Raw genomic sequence first — 13,293 nt, 5'->3', positions numbered from 1 at the left:
TTTTAATATCTGAATTACACCTCCTGAGTTTTAAAAAGTCTTAAAATACAGTTAAAACCCAAAACTAATTTCACTGAAATATTGCTAACACAGCCAAACTTCTAGGGTAGGAACATGAAATTTCTAGGACTTCAGATTAGCCCAGATCTAATCAAAACCCTCAAACAGATGTAGTATCGTTTTACACCGAGTCCAAGGGCAAGCTGCAAGCCTTAGCAGAGAACTTCCCGCAAAATCAGACCAGGAATTTTTTTTATTTTTTTTTTTTCCCCAGTAAAGACTATGTGGGAATTTTCCTGATGATAGAGGTTCAGCAGCAAACACGATTTTTGCTTATGCAAAAAAAATCCTCTGCAGGATATTAGAGTGATGCTAGAGTAAAACTAAGCATCTAATAGATCTAAAAATATGAGCATCTCCTCTCCCTCTGTTCCTCAGGTATATTAAAGGGTTTGTGTAGACAGCCTGTGCAGAAAAACCCAGGCCAGCTCAGCCCACTCTAGCAGGACAGTTACATATGCGAGATACTCAGCCTAAGCTTGTTTTCACTCCCAGGTGAGGCTACCCTTAGGCAGAATATCATACAAAACGGCTGCCTGAGGCCTGGATCCAAACTAAGCTTTGCCACATCTAGGAACATAAAAACAGTCACCTTCAGTTAAATCAGAAGTCTGGCCAGCCCCGGTGGTACCTTGCCTCCAACAGCAGCCCCAAGCAGATGCCTGGGAAGCAGGTAAGACCAGAGGAAGCAGCGAGGGCGCTCGGTGTCCTCTCTCCACTCATGGCCAGGGGCATCTCCATCCCACACAGTGTCTACATCCTTAACAGCCCTCAAGGGACTTCTCCTCCACAAACCTGGCCTTTCGCCTGACCTCCAAGATATTACATTATTCAGCACAGATACACTCTGTTGTTCCCTAAGGATTCATTGCCACAGCTGGTCCCTCAGCCCAGATTCTTACTAATTTGCCTTGCATCTAAAGGACAGCATTATTATCTTTGTAATTGGTACTCATTCAAGTAAGACTAAATAACTTGTTAACAAGATACTGCAAAATACAAGTGAATAAAAGCATCAACTTAATTAAACAGGTGGTAAGCCATAGAATAGATATTTCTTCAAATCCCCAGTACCTCCAGTTTTGGACCTGAAGATGTTTCTCCCCTTACTAAAATATAAGTTAATAACTTCCTTCATGCTGTAAAGAAACTGTTACATTAAAAAAAAAAATCAGGAAATCAAAACAAAATTTTTGTAAGTAAGAGATAAATAAGAAAAAAGGAAAAAACAGAAAGATTGGTGAGGGGGCAATTTTGACCCTTAAAAAAAATTTTTGTTCAAAATTTGAAAAACAAACATCAAATTTTCTCCAGTTCTCACTACGCTGCTTCACAGGAAGGTCTCTAGCTCATAACACAAGCCAACAGCTTCTGAACTTCATGAATCATGGGATCCTACTCCTGTTGGGAAGGTCCATCTTGGAGAATAAGTGAATGAGAAACAAAATTACAACTGCCTGGCACACCATTGCTGAAAAGCCAAATAGAACATCTCAGCTGACAACATGCATTTTGGGAAGTATTTTGGTTTTTTGCAGTTAAAGTTTAAAGTTTTCTCCTGAGAGAAGGCACTTTTCACACACACAAAAGTAACAGAGCCAAAAACAATTTTCCAATAAAAGAGTTTAGACACACACACACAAAAAAAACATTTACTTAGCTCTAATGCACATACACACAAAATAAAATTAGTCTCTCCTAGAGAACATCCCTGGGTTTTGTAACAACATTAGGGGGAGGGGGAAAGGAAGAAATGATTCAGCTTCACTCAGAACCCAATAACTGGTTTTCAGGTCAGCTAAAAAATAATAATTAAAAAAAAAAATCAATCACCCTAGTGCAGAGTGCCACATAGTGCTTGGACACCACTGAAGTCTGACTTAAAATATCAGCATCAGTTCTGGGTGTACAGTAGTCCTCTCCAGATGGTTTAACATTACCCTCAATTAAGTTAATACTCAGTCAAAACATCTGTGCCTGTATCATCTTTCATGGTTATAACACTATCATTTTCCTTTCCCCCACTTCTCTGTGGCCTCATCATGCAATTTAGTATCGAGTGGCATGGATGTTTATTCTAATTAACTGCATTGGAGGCCTATTTTCAAAATGCCAGAAACAGTTTTGACTAGTTTCATATGCAAATACTTTGTATATCTCTAGACATAACAGCAGGTTTTGTTCAGCCATCTATACAATACAAAAATTATAATTGGTTAAAACAGAAATATACGAAAGTTACTGTAACAAAATTTCATCCTAGTTCCAGGCTTCAGTTCTGGTGGAAATCAGCAAAAGTTCAAGGAGAGAGAGTGATTATTTTGCTTAGACTTTCTTACACAGATTTAGGCAAGTTGTTAAACTAATTGCCTTTTTCTGACAGTTCTTTTCAGCTGTAAGTTTATTGTCTTCCTTTTTCTATGGCTAGTAGTTTCCAGCACACTGATCTTTCCATTCCTTTATTTCATAGGCCCAGCCTGTAAGACGGTAGGTAAGACTTCTGTTTGGGGAATGCATTTTTATTATTTCTCAATAAATACTTAATGTGTCTCATTCCACATCCAGCATGACTCTAGTCACAGGGGTTAATAAAGAAAATCTGCAATTATGGATGATGGTTGGCCACTTAGATTTCGCAACCTTAGAAGTTCTCCCTGCGGTTGCCCCAAGATGACGTAAATACGCTGCCAGTGCCTTGTACTCAAATATACTTTGACATTGCAGCAAATAGCAATATTTATTAAGATAACAGTGTGATGTTTTTCAAAATGTATAAGGTGTCTTTGAAGTCTGTACAGAATTATGATAAAGCAACTCCCCCTCTCCCACAATATAAAGCTAAAATTATTTTACATACTTAACAATGGTAGTATATGGTTTAATAACCACCTCCCTTGTGCATGCACATACTTCAGGCAAATATACAGAAACTTGCCCATGTTTTTGTCTCCTGACAGTGCTAATCAACCTACTTCACATGCACAATATCAAACTTCACACCATCATAATACACAGCTTTCATAGATAAGAAATCTGAAGCAACAGGGGAATGCTTACAGAAAAATCCGCTTTCTTAGGGCACAGACAGACAGGCCCTTGCCAACCCAGGTAGAGCAGTTCAGAAAGTTATTATAGTAGCAATCCCATAGCTGATGATGTACATGTTCGAGTCTGTTTTGGTGCAAAATAAAAGAGATTAAAAAGAGCAATGGTGACACCTCCACACAATGACAAGGTCAATAGGGAACATGGCCTTTTTCTACTTTCTTGAGTCATACAGAGATAGAAATTATCTACTGAATTAGTTATGTCCGCATTTTAGTCTTCTGAGGACTGAAACAGTTCAGCTTAACCCAGGCTGCTAGGATCAGCCTAGTTCAATAGCCTGGAATACACAGAATGATAAACAAGATGATCTAAAGGGATCCTGTTGGGCCTTACATTTTAAAAGTTTTTTAGAAAAATGTATTTCGTCACATAGCTGTTATCCAAATTCTATTTTAAACATGTGTCTCTCCTTTTATTTTTCTTCCTCCTTTCTTACTACACACAAGACTGTAAATAAATAAATATCAGCTGATTGCTAAGAATTTTAGCTACTTTGCTAAGTTAGCAGTAGTATATATGCAAAGGTTTTGCTCCATCATTATAAACTAACCTTTAAATTTCTAATCGATAGGAAAACRAATGGTACAGTCATGGCTTACCAAAATTGCCATTGCCTTTGTTGTAGCAGCAGTCAGGAATTCCCTAATACAGCCCCCCACAAACACACACACTGGCAGAAAACCAGCCCTCAGCACCAACCCTTCTCCCGTGAGAGCTCTCCTGAACATGCCTGCAGATGAGAAACTCAAATCAGGGTCACTCAAAGGCCTTAGACAACTGCTCAGACCACACAATAACTTTGAAAAAGAGGTTGTTCCTGCCAAAGCTCTGGTTCCCCTCAGTGCTATTCATCACTTCACCTTGAAATGCTTATTACAAAAGCACTACCTGCTCCACTCTACCCCACGGAGCGGCCCCGGGATCCCCCCCAGGAGGCTCTGGGCTGCCTGGCAGCCCACAGGGAGCCGCCTGGAGAGCCCTGCGGCAGCACAGCAGCTACTRAAAGATGCAAACAGTTCACAAGACAAAAACCAAACAAGTCTGTAAACCAAACCAAACAAGGAAGGCACACACACAAATCCTTACAAATGCTACCCTCCAGCAACACTGTAAACAGGCCAAAAGTAATACATCGTGGCCAGTAAAGGAGCTTTACCACACACATGCACGCACACTCAAAAGATCCTAGGAATTTATGTTTTTTTAATACAAAATAAAAAGATGATACACGAGAAACATGTCTTCATCAAACTCATACCCTTGCAGAATGCCAGAACAGAGCAAAGATTCAGCCCAGGTGGTTTTGAACCCCGGCCTGTCTAACTGATATAATACACATAAGCACAGAATGGTGCTGCTCCACCTTCCCCATATCGCTACTGGGAAGGTTCACAGGAACCCACCAAAGCAAAACGTGCACTGAAATACAGATCCCAAGGAGAGAAAACAGTTTTGTCTGCTTTTTGCAAGCAGCCTCTGACATCCCTCTGAGGCCAAGGCTTCTCCTTTACTGCTCTACTTACACCACTTGCTGTCACCCTTCTTCCCTTTATGCAAACTGAAGCACACTGCACCTTATCTGTTTGGTTTTCTTTTTTTAAGCCTGTTTCTTCCTGACTCTGTTACCTTTGTAACATCTCCAATTAAAATCTCAGTAATTCTTTGACACCTAAATAATAGCTGGCTCATAAAGACTTCAGAATGTTTAGATGTGAATTTGTCTCCCCCTCCCATCTTCTCTTAAGAGAAATGAGACAGGGTTGTGCATGAGAACTCTTTTTAAACCACTGCAGCATACAAGTATATATGTTCTGTATAAAAGCCTACATCTCCCCAGAAAAGAAGCTTTCTACCTTGGATTCACATAGCTTCAGCTTTCAGCAAGCCACGGACACTCTCATTAGCACATCTTGCTCTTGACAACTGCACATTTGGCTCATTATATTTTTGTGGGATTAGCATACCTCCTGAACAAAGTTGTTCTCCAGTTCAGTTCTGTCTTATAAAAAAGAACATGTCTGCTAGACCTACTTCAAGAGAAAGCAACGTTACAATCTTAAATACATGCTAGGCAGGCATAATACTAGGAAATACTGAAGGGGATCACAGCCCCTTATTTATGTTACCATCTTCCCCAGGTGGCAGTGCCCTTTTATCAGACACAGCTGCAGCTTCTCTGATGGCAAGCCTTGTGATGCAGGACTGGCCCTGGGGTTCAGTGGGGGCACAGGCAGTGCAAGCAGTCAGGCAGGGTAGCAGGCTACCTGCACAACCCCTGCAACAGGGCTCAGTGGGAGAGTAAGCAGCAATACTGCTGGAAGTGTACAGGAGCAAGTGTGAAGAAAGCATGGTCTGTGGGTATCAGGAGGGGCTGCAGAGTGAAAAGTTTAAACCTCAAAGAGTTGGAGAGGGGAGAAAAGGAAGGGGACAAGCTAGGAGAAGAGAGGAAGGGAGACTCAACTCATAGCCCTCAAAAGTCCCAAGAAACTCCATGATTTCTATCTACGGCTTCCTAATATTCATATTACCTCCTTCCTACTGCTCAGCATTTCCTGAAATAACACTAACTGCTTCCCCAGCCAGCCTGCTGGCACTATGCCAATGCTTTCCTGACCCACCTGAAGGTCCTGAGATGTTGTCGTGTGAAAGGGAGGGACGGAAGGCCCTTCCTTATCTTTATAATTTACGTTTGCCTGCCAGAGCCCCCCTGTTTGAGGACTTTCCCTGGGTCAGTTTCTCAAAGTAAAAAGAATAAGATTTTATTAAAGCGACAGATACAACAGGTTTGGAATTGCCGTTGATAAATGCACTTGCTGCTACAAATTTTCTTTCTATGAGCTCAAACTAACAATTAAGCGCTTTCAATAATAATATATTTTCCCGGGTAACGTCCGACGTTTGTCGGAGGCGCAAGTCTTACCAAAGAGGCGTCCCTGTTTGGGGGAGGGAGAAGGAGGCTCGCTCGTTAGCAATCTCCAGTGAACAGGTCGGGGGTTCAATTTTCTTCCCTTCCAAAAACTTTAGTGAGCTCTGTTTTAAAACTGTGTATAAAACTCTGTTTTATAGTTGCTGAAGGTGGGATGTGGAAGTGCGGCAGACATACTTCATTAGCCAGATTGCCATTTGCGCGGTTGTTGGGGGTATGCCCCCCTTATTTACATATCATTATGCAGCAAAGGGCGTGATTTTTAATATGGTAAGCAGGGATAACGAGGCTAGGGGTACTATAGGTCAACAGTTAGTCTGTGAGCAGCAATTATTTTTTGGGATGCAACCCTTTGTGGTCGGGGCGGACCGTGATACCTCCATATCGCTCCCTCCTCCGCCGTGCAGCTGGAACAAACTGTCTGGCCTTCACCAGCTAGCTTGTTACTCATGTTGCAAAAGGGTGGTGTGCTTTGGCTGCCACGTACTGTTTTTCCCGTGTGCCCCCTTATCTTTCTCCCTGAATTCTCTCTTGTTCCCACATCAGATATTCACTGACTGTTCCCAGATGTCATCCTGGTGCCACGATGTCTTGAGCTAGCTCTGCTCTACAGGATCCTGAAGAATACGGTGCAGGATTTCCTAGACCTGCTTTCTCAAGCCGTTGGTCTGAAATTTAGGCTTTAAGAAGACAAGCGAACAGATAGGATGACAGAAATTTTAGACACTTCAAACTGCTCCTAATGAGCCAGATGATTCCATGGAGACATCAAATTTCTTGAGGAGGAAATAGCATTGGCGTTCTTAGACAGTGAAAGATGGGGTAGATTTGAAGAATGTAGTGTGGAAATAACTAGATTTTGGCAATCAAAGATAAATTGTTGGCAGAGTGGGGGACAATATTGCATAAATACTTGCTAGAAGAGGTTATATTGAAAGGTCTTCCAAGATTCACAAGATAAGATCCTAAGCAGCAAGCTGGGGAGAGAAAACACATGGAAATCTCAATAGTAAAAGCAGTAGGGAAGCTTAAAATTCACATTCATACAGTTCAGTTTTCAAAAAACCCAAATGACAGAGATACTATGCCCCATCAGAAGTCAGTGAACCAGAGGCCTTCTTAAAAATCTCATTCTCAACACATATAGGGAAATGCTTAAGACCTATTAGTGTAGTTATATCCACATTAACAAGTGTATCACTTTGTTCATACTGTCAAATACCTGGTGATAACTTAATACCTAGGTTTTCACTGCATATGCAGGCAGCTTTACGTGTTCTGTTTTAAATTCACTTAGTTAACTGACTAATTTCATTATACATTTGTTGTTGGTTTTTTTCCCCTTAATAAGACCAGCTGCTAATTACAATATCTTACTACTATCCACTTCTTGCATTTGGTTTATTGTAATAAAAGAGATGATTGAATAAACCAACTGTTCTAGGTTAACTAATTTAATTGCTTTGGGTAACGGCTTAACTAACTAGAAAAGCAACTTGGACAAATGCATGCCATACTTTGATTGCATGTCATGTCTAGATTTGTAATGACTTGCGATAAGTATCCTGTTCCTGGCAACTAATAATGAGGATTTATTTGCTCCTATGGGGACAATATGGTGCTGGATTCTCACTTCAATACAGTAAGTCCCTAGCATGGGACAGATGACCTTGCACAGATCTAAGGGGTTGAGTTGCTCTTTTGCTCTAAAGCAGTTGAGAGGGGTAAGTTGAGAGTAAATAAAGTAAGTTTACTTTACTTCCCCTGAGTGGGAAACAGATTTCCTGAGACAAATGAGTTAAAAAAACCTCAAGAGAAGTAATTGCAGAACTGAAAGACCATCCATGGCACTGTATGAAGATAAGCATTACCTAACAAGAAAGGGAAAAGAAATATCCTTCCTGGATGGATACAAAATGGATATGAGTTGAAAGTCCTACAGAATGAGTCTTCAGACAAAGACAACCTTCTCCCCTTTCTAATGACTACTGCCAACAAAGGTCTTTCTCACTCCAAAGCTCTCTCTGGTGGAAGCAGGTTGTATCAGTCCTAAAAAGACTACCCATGGGGCTATGCACCGGATGTTTCCCTTGCTGTTGGTTTGCAGTTCCCACAGTCAGAGTTGGATGGCTGGCTCGAAATGGTGCTGGGCAGCAGTCTGACCATCAGGACTGTGGGGTTCATCCCTTTGGAAGCAGATGTTCTTCACAGTCCTCTATGATCAGCTGATATAATGCACAATCTGGCAATAACCAAAGTCTCTCTGCATCATTTGGCCTGTGATACTAAACTTGGGAATGAAATCCTAGCACCACTGGCACGGCAGTGAGAGTTTTGCCACTGAAAGAGTTTTGCTTTTATTTAAGGCAAACTGGCTACTGTTGCTTTTGTTTTCTAGTGACTATTCAAAAGCCTTGGGTATTTTTATGATTTAAATGATGTCTCACTTTAGTGAAAGACACAGTCTCCTTCTCTCCATCAAAGTGCCTGGATGGAAACCTAGTTAAAAGGTAATTCCCCTGTCAAAGAGAGCAAGGAAGAAACGGGCTGCTAAGAAGACTTGAAGTTGCATTTTAGAAAACTGTTTGGACTAACTGTCAGGCAGGTGAAACACATGATCGGGTAAGCTATGGAGTGTGAGAATCTGTTTCACTGAAGATTTTAAGAACAGGTTAGACAAACATTAGATTCAGTTCAGTTGGTGGGACTCCATCAAGTTTCATGAGCACTCTTCCAGCTCTGCATTTCTATGATTCAGGCACCCAACTCACTATTTTGACTAAAAAACCTTGTGAGTTTGAGTCTTGCTGGCTAAGGACAGTTTGATGTGTCACAATAGAATGGGGGAAGGAAGAAGTAACCATATGAGGCTGTGTCATCACTATGCAAATAATGTTAGCTTTAAAGATCATTTTTCTTTTAAATATAATTTCTCATTTTATGAATAGAATCATGAAGAAAATAATATTCAAATGGCACTTATAATTGATTTTCAGAGTGCAGGAGAACAATACATCTGAGAAGAAAAAGACAATTTTGCTATTAAACAGAATTATTTCTGTTTAACAAAAGCTCCAACAGTACTTCTTTGAATCTAATTAACAGGCCTGCTCTCCTTGGACCTAATGAGAGCAATGTTCTATTTTAGGGGCCCTATGGAAACTTCTACCAAGACCTGGAGGGTGCACTAATAGAAAACATTAATCATATGGGCAATAGGGGACCTAATAAAAGACACTTTATGAAAGGTACAAGCACATGCAGAAGAAGAAAAGCCTCAAGTTTCCATTTTGCAACAAGTTGGTATCCTAAAATAGCATGTGTACTGCAAATACTGCTATCAATCAACACCATAAGCACAGTAGGAAAGGAGAATGCCAGATCCATGTCCAAGGTGGTTTTAAGTTAGTTCCTTGACTTATCATTAAGGTAAAGACTTATCATTAAGGTAAAGAAAAAGGTCTTAAAGTAAGTCCTATCATTAAGGCTTACACATGGATACATGGGATTTCCTAAGTGTTCCTATCCTAGATGTCAATCAGTTCTTCAGGGACTGCATCATCTGTGGTTTCTGCAAAAGTTCTGCTTTGGAACATGCATGGGATTTCTACCTTAGTTCCTTAATTTCTAACACTTGGCTTCAGGCTCTCTTTGGCTAAGCTGCTTCCAGGTCTGGAACAGATTTCCTGTCTTCTTGCAGCATGCATCAGAGCAGTGTCTTTCGTCTTCTGATGTTTCACGTAATATCCTCCACTTCAGATTATTTATCCTTCCATTTTTACTTTTATCAAAAATCCCTTCCTCAGCTCTTACTATCTAACTGATGTCATGAGTCTTGTCTTATGTTTGGAAGAGGTTTAGAATATCTTTTTTTCAGGGAAGGGAGTAAATATCACCTACTCAATTTTGTAAAACAGCTTGTAAATTAAATGTTGCATACCACTATACACCTGCTTGAGGGTCAGGCTATTCTGTACTTTTTCCATGTGCTTCTTCTGCATAGATCCCTGTATTATCTGCTCATAAAGTGGTCCATGTGGCTGAAGGGATTATGACCTGTGCAGGTGGTGAGATTTCCTTTGGAAACTTAGAGCAATAGATTTGCTGGACACTCAAAAAAAAAAAAATCAGGCAGCCACACTTAAGGATCCTTACTCAGAAGAAGTAATTTATCTTGGCATTTGCCAGCACCATGAAATCAAATTGAACACAAGCCAAATTAAGTTAAATGTAAAAAAAAAACCTATTTATTGACCAAAGCTAAAGAGATAATCACAGAATCACAGAATCACAGAATCGCTGAGGTTGGAAGGGACCTCTGGAGATCATCTAGTCCAACACCCCTGCTCAAGCAGGGTCACCTAGAGCACATTGCACAGGATTGCATCCAGGCGCGTTTTGAATATCTCCAGAGAAGGAGACTTCACCACCTCTCGGGGCAACCTGTTCCAGTGCTCTGTCACCCTCACAGTGAAAAAGTTTTTCCTCATGTTCAGATGGAAAATAATAATACAGAATCAAAATTTATAGAAAATTTTAATAAAAGATGAAAGGGAAGCCTTCTGCTTCACTCAACTCCAAAGGTTCATATGAACCTTCAACATGCAGCTGAACCACTGTTACACATTCAGAGCTCAAGTCCAAGCATCTAGTTGCTTAGCACAATCCAAGGAAATAAGATTTTTAAACAGAAGAGGATTTGATTTGGGATTCTTTCCTCTCTGCTTCTCTCCCCTCCCCCTGGCAAAATCATCTCTTTCAAATCTTCTCTTTTTGCCTGTCATTTCTTCCTTCAAAGATGTCCTTTGATCTCCCACCCCCTGGCTGTTCCCTTCCACTTTGGAAACTGTAGTGTCCCCTGGGCATGATTAGTGTGATTATCACTTGCCCAACTGGTAAGCAGTCAGCTAGTGGCTGTTGTGGCGCTTGACTAATGCCTGAAGAGGCTGCTAGTCCCTTGTGAGGCAAAAGGCCTGTCTGGACAGTTTAAAATGCTTATGTGCATCTTCTTCACATATTCCTTTATACACAAGTAACTTGTTAGCCATACTTTTTCAGTCACCCTGCTGGGATTAATGTTTGCATCATATGACTGGATTTTATCTGGGACCAGACTTAACAGTAACCAGTCTCTTCAGGGTAATAATGGACTTCAGCTAACTGCTCCCTAAACCAATATTTGAGATATAGTGTGACATACTTTTTAATAATAGTTTTGGTTATTACAAAGAAAATTGTCATAGTACCTACCCATCTGTTCTAATGATTGTCTGTTTCAGTGCCAAAGTGAGAGAGAACCAGCTGGCATTTCTAAATCTCATATGTTAGTAAGGATGGCTTTCTCCTGAGAGAATGTTCCTAAAATTTGGAAGTCGTCAGGACATTAATACCAACCAAGTTTTCCTTGGCCCAACCTTGCCTCCAGGAGAAATAATTTCAGGAACTTCCATCAGTATAACAATAATGACCTGGTTTTTACATGGAAAAAAAAAATCTCCAGTGTCACAGAGCAACTAAAGAAACAGTGGTCCTTCTACCTTCATAATCAACATAAAGGACTGAGATGACCTTTAAAGAACCTTCATGGCCAAGTTTTAATTACCCAATAGTGCCACATCATGAAATGGAAGGAGAGTAATGAAAATAACCACAAGCTTTCCATTTCCACCCACAATTATCATTCCTGGGCTGAAAGTGGCTACACACAATACAGAAAAAAAAGGCTATGATGGCAAATTCGGGGGGGGGGGGGGGGGAAGAGTTAGTAATCAGTCCAACCTGAGTGGATATGAATCCACAATAGAAAAAAAGCAGCTCCTCACTATGCCCTCTTGGGCATGCCTTATCAACCATCACTATAAAAATGTTAGAAAATTGAAAGGATATTGTGCAAGGAAAAACAGAACTAATTGAGGCACTGGAGGGAGACTGAGGAACTGATCCAAAAGCTACTGTTGTCAGTGGGAATATGCCTTAAAAGGAACCACAAAAAATGTTTGTACTTTGCTTGCTAGCATCTTGTGCTAACAGCATACACAAATGTTAGAAGCAACCAAAGGTGAGGAGAAACATTAGCTATAAATACCAGCCTGAGTAAGTGAAAGCTTTATTAAAATAAAATGTTGGCAAGTTTTTGATGATTCAGAAGAAAAAGAACTGGCAACTTTGTTCGTTAAAAACAGTTTCAAAATGTAAACAAACTATGTGGCAGCATGTTTACTGGTTAGCACCAAGTGAGGGACTGGGAGACAGTGCAAGAACTTTATTCCCAATTTGCTACATGATCCTGGCCAAGTTATTTAGCTCCTGTTTGTTTATCCATCTGTAACACGGGTGTAAGAAAAGTTATTTCCCAGATGGCAGCATGGTGAAACTTAATTGATGTTTGTAAACTTCTGGCAGAGTCCCTGGTGAAAGGTGAGTACAAAATAATATTACATTCACCTTCTGGGAGCTCTTATATTTATTTCATAAATGCAATAAAAATAAAGTGAGGGTTACAAGGAGAGAATTATTAAAAATCTGCTGTAATAATTAGTGAGTTCAAAAAGTGCATTCTAGTTCACAGAATACCAGTAAGTACTCATACATAAATATAGATCAGACTTGGTTTAATGGCTGTTTTGTTTTGTAAGATGAATGCATACATCCTCCCAAGAAGAAAGCTCAAATCACTTTCCCACCCTTTCCCCTGTCTAATTTCACTGAAATGATCAGAAAGGCTCCAAACCACTCCCCCCCACCCTCCACCCCTTCAAAAAAAGATTAAATCTGGAATTTGTGGCTTTGTAGCTATGGCTTCTTACTTTACCCTGCTAGAGTGCATTCCTGGGCAATTGCGGCAGCTCTCGATTTCCCACCTCTAAAACAGGACATGGGAACTGGCACCACAGGCCCAAATTCAGAAAGCATTTTCCACAGAATGCCATCTCCAGCAGTGAGCAGCACCATATGCTGCTATGCACACTTCCCTTCCTACTCTATAGATTAGATATTACCAAGAGATTCTGGCTTTCTTCCAACACTTTTTTTCTGTTTTAAACAGTATCTGTTATAATTCTGGCTACTCTTGTTTCCCTTAGAAAATCCCATCCTGCTCACTTCTTGGCGCCAATGTCATCCTGTGGCACATTTCCACAGCCAAATTAAGCCTTGGGCAGCAAATCATGAGGATAATACTACTACCTTTCTGTTTTCCT

Source organism: Apteryx rowi, unplaced genomic scaffold (assembly GCF_003343035.1).
Source record: "Apteryx rowi isolate R43461 unplaced genomic scaffold, aptRow1 scaffold_300, whole genome shotgun sequence".
NCBI classification, from domain to species: domain Eukaryota; kingdom Metazoa; phylum Chordata; class Aves; order Apterygiformes; family Apterygidae; genus Apteryx; species Apteryx rowi.
Note: the sequence above shows the minus strand (reverse complement) of the source record.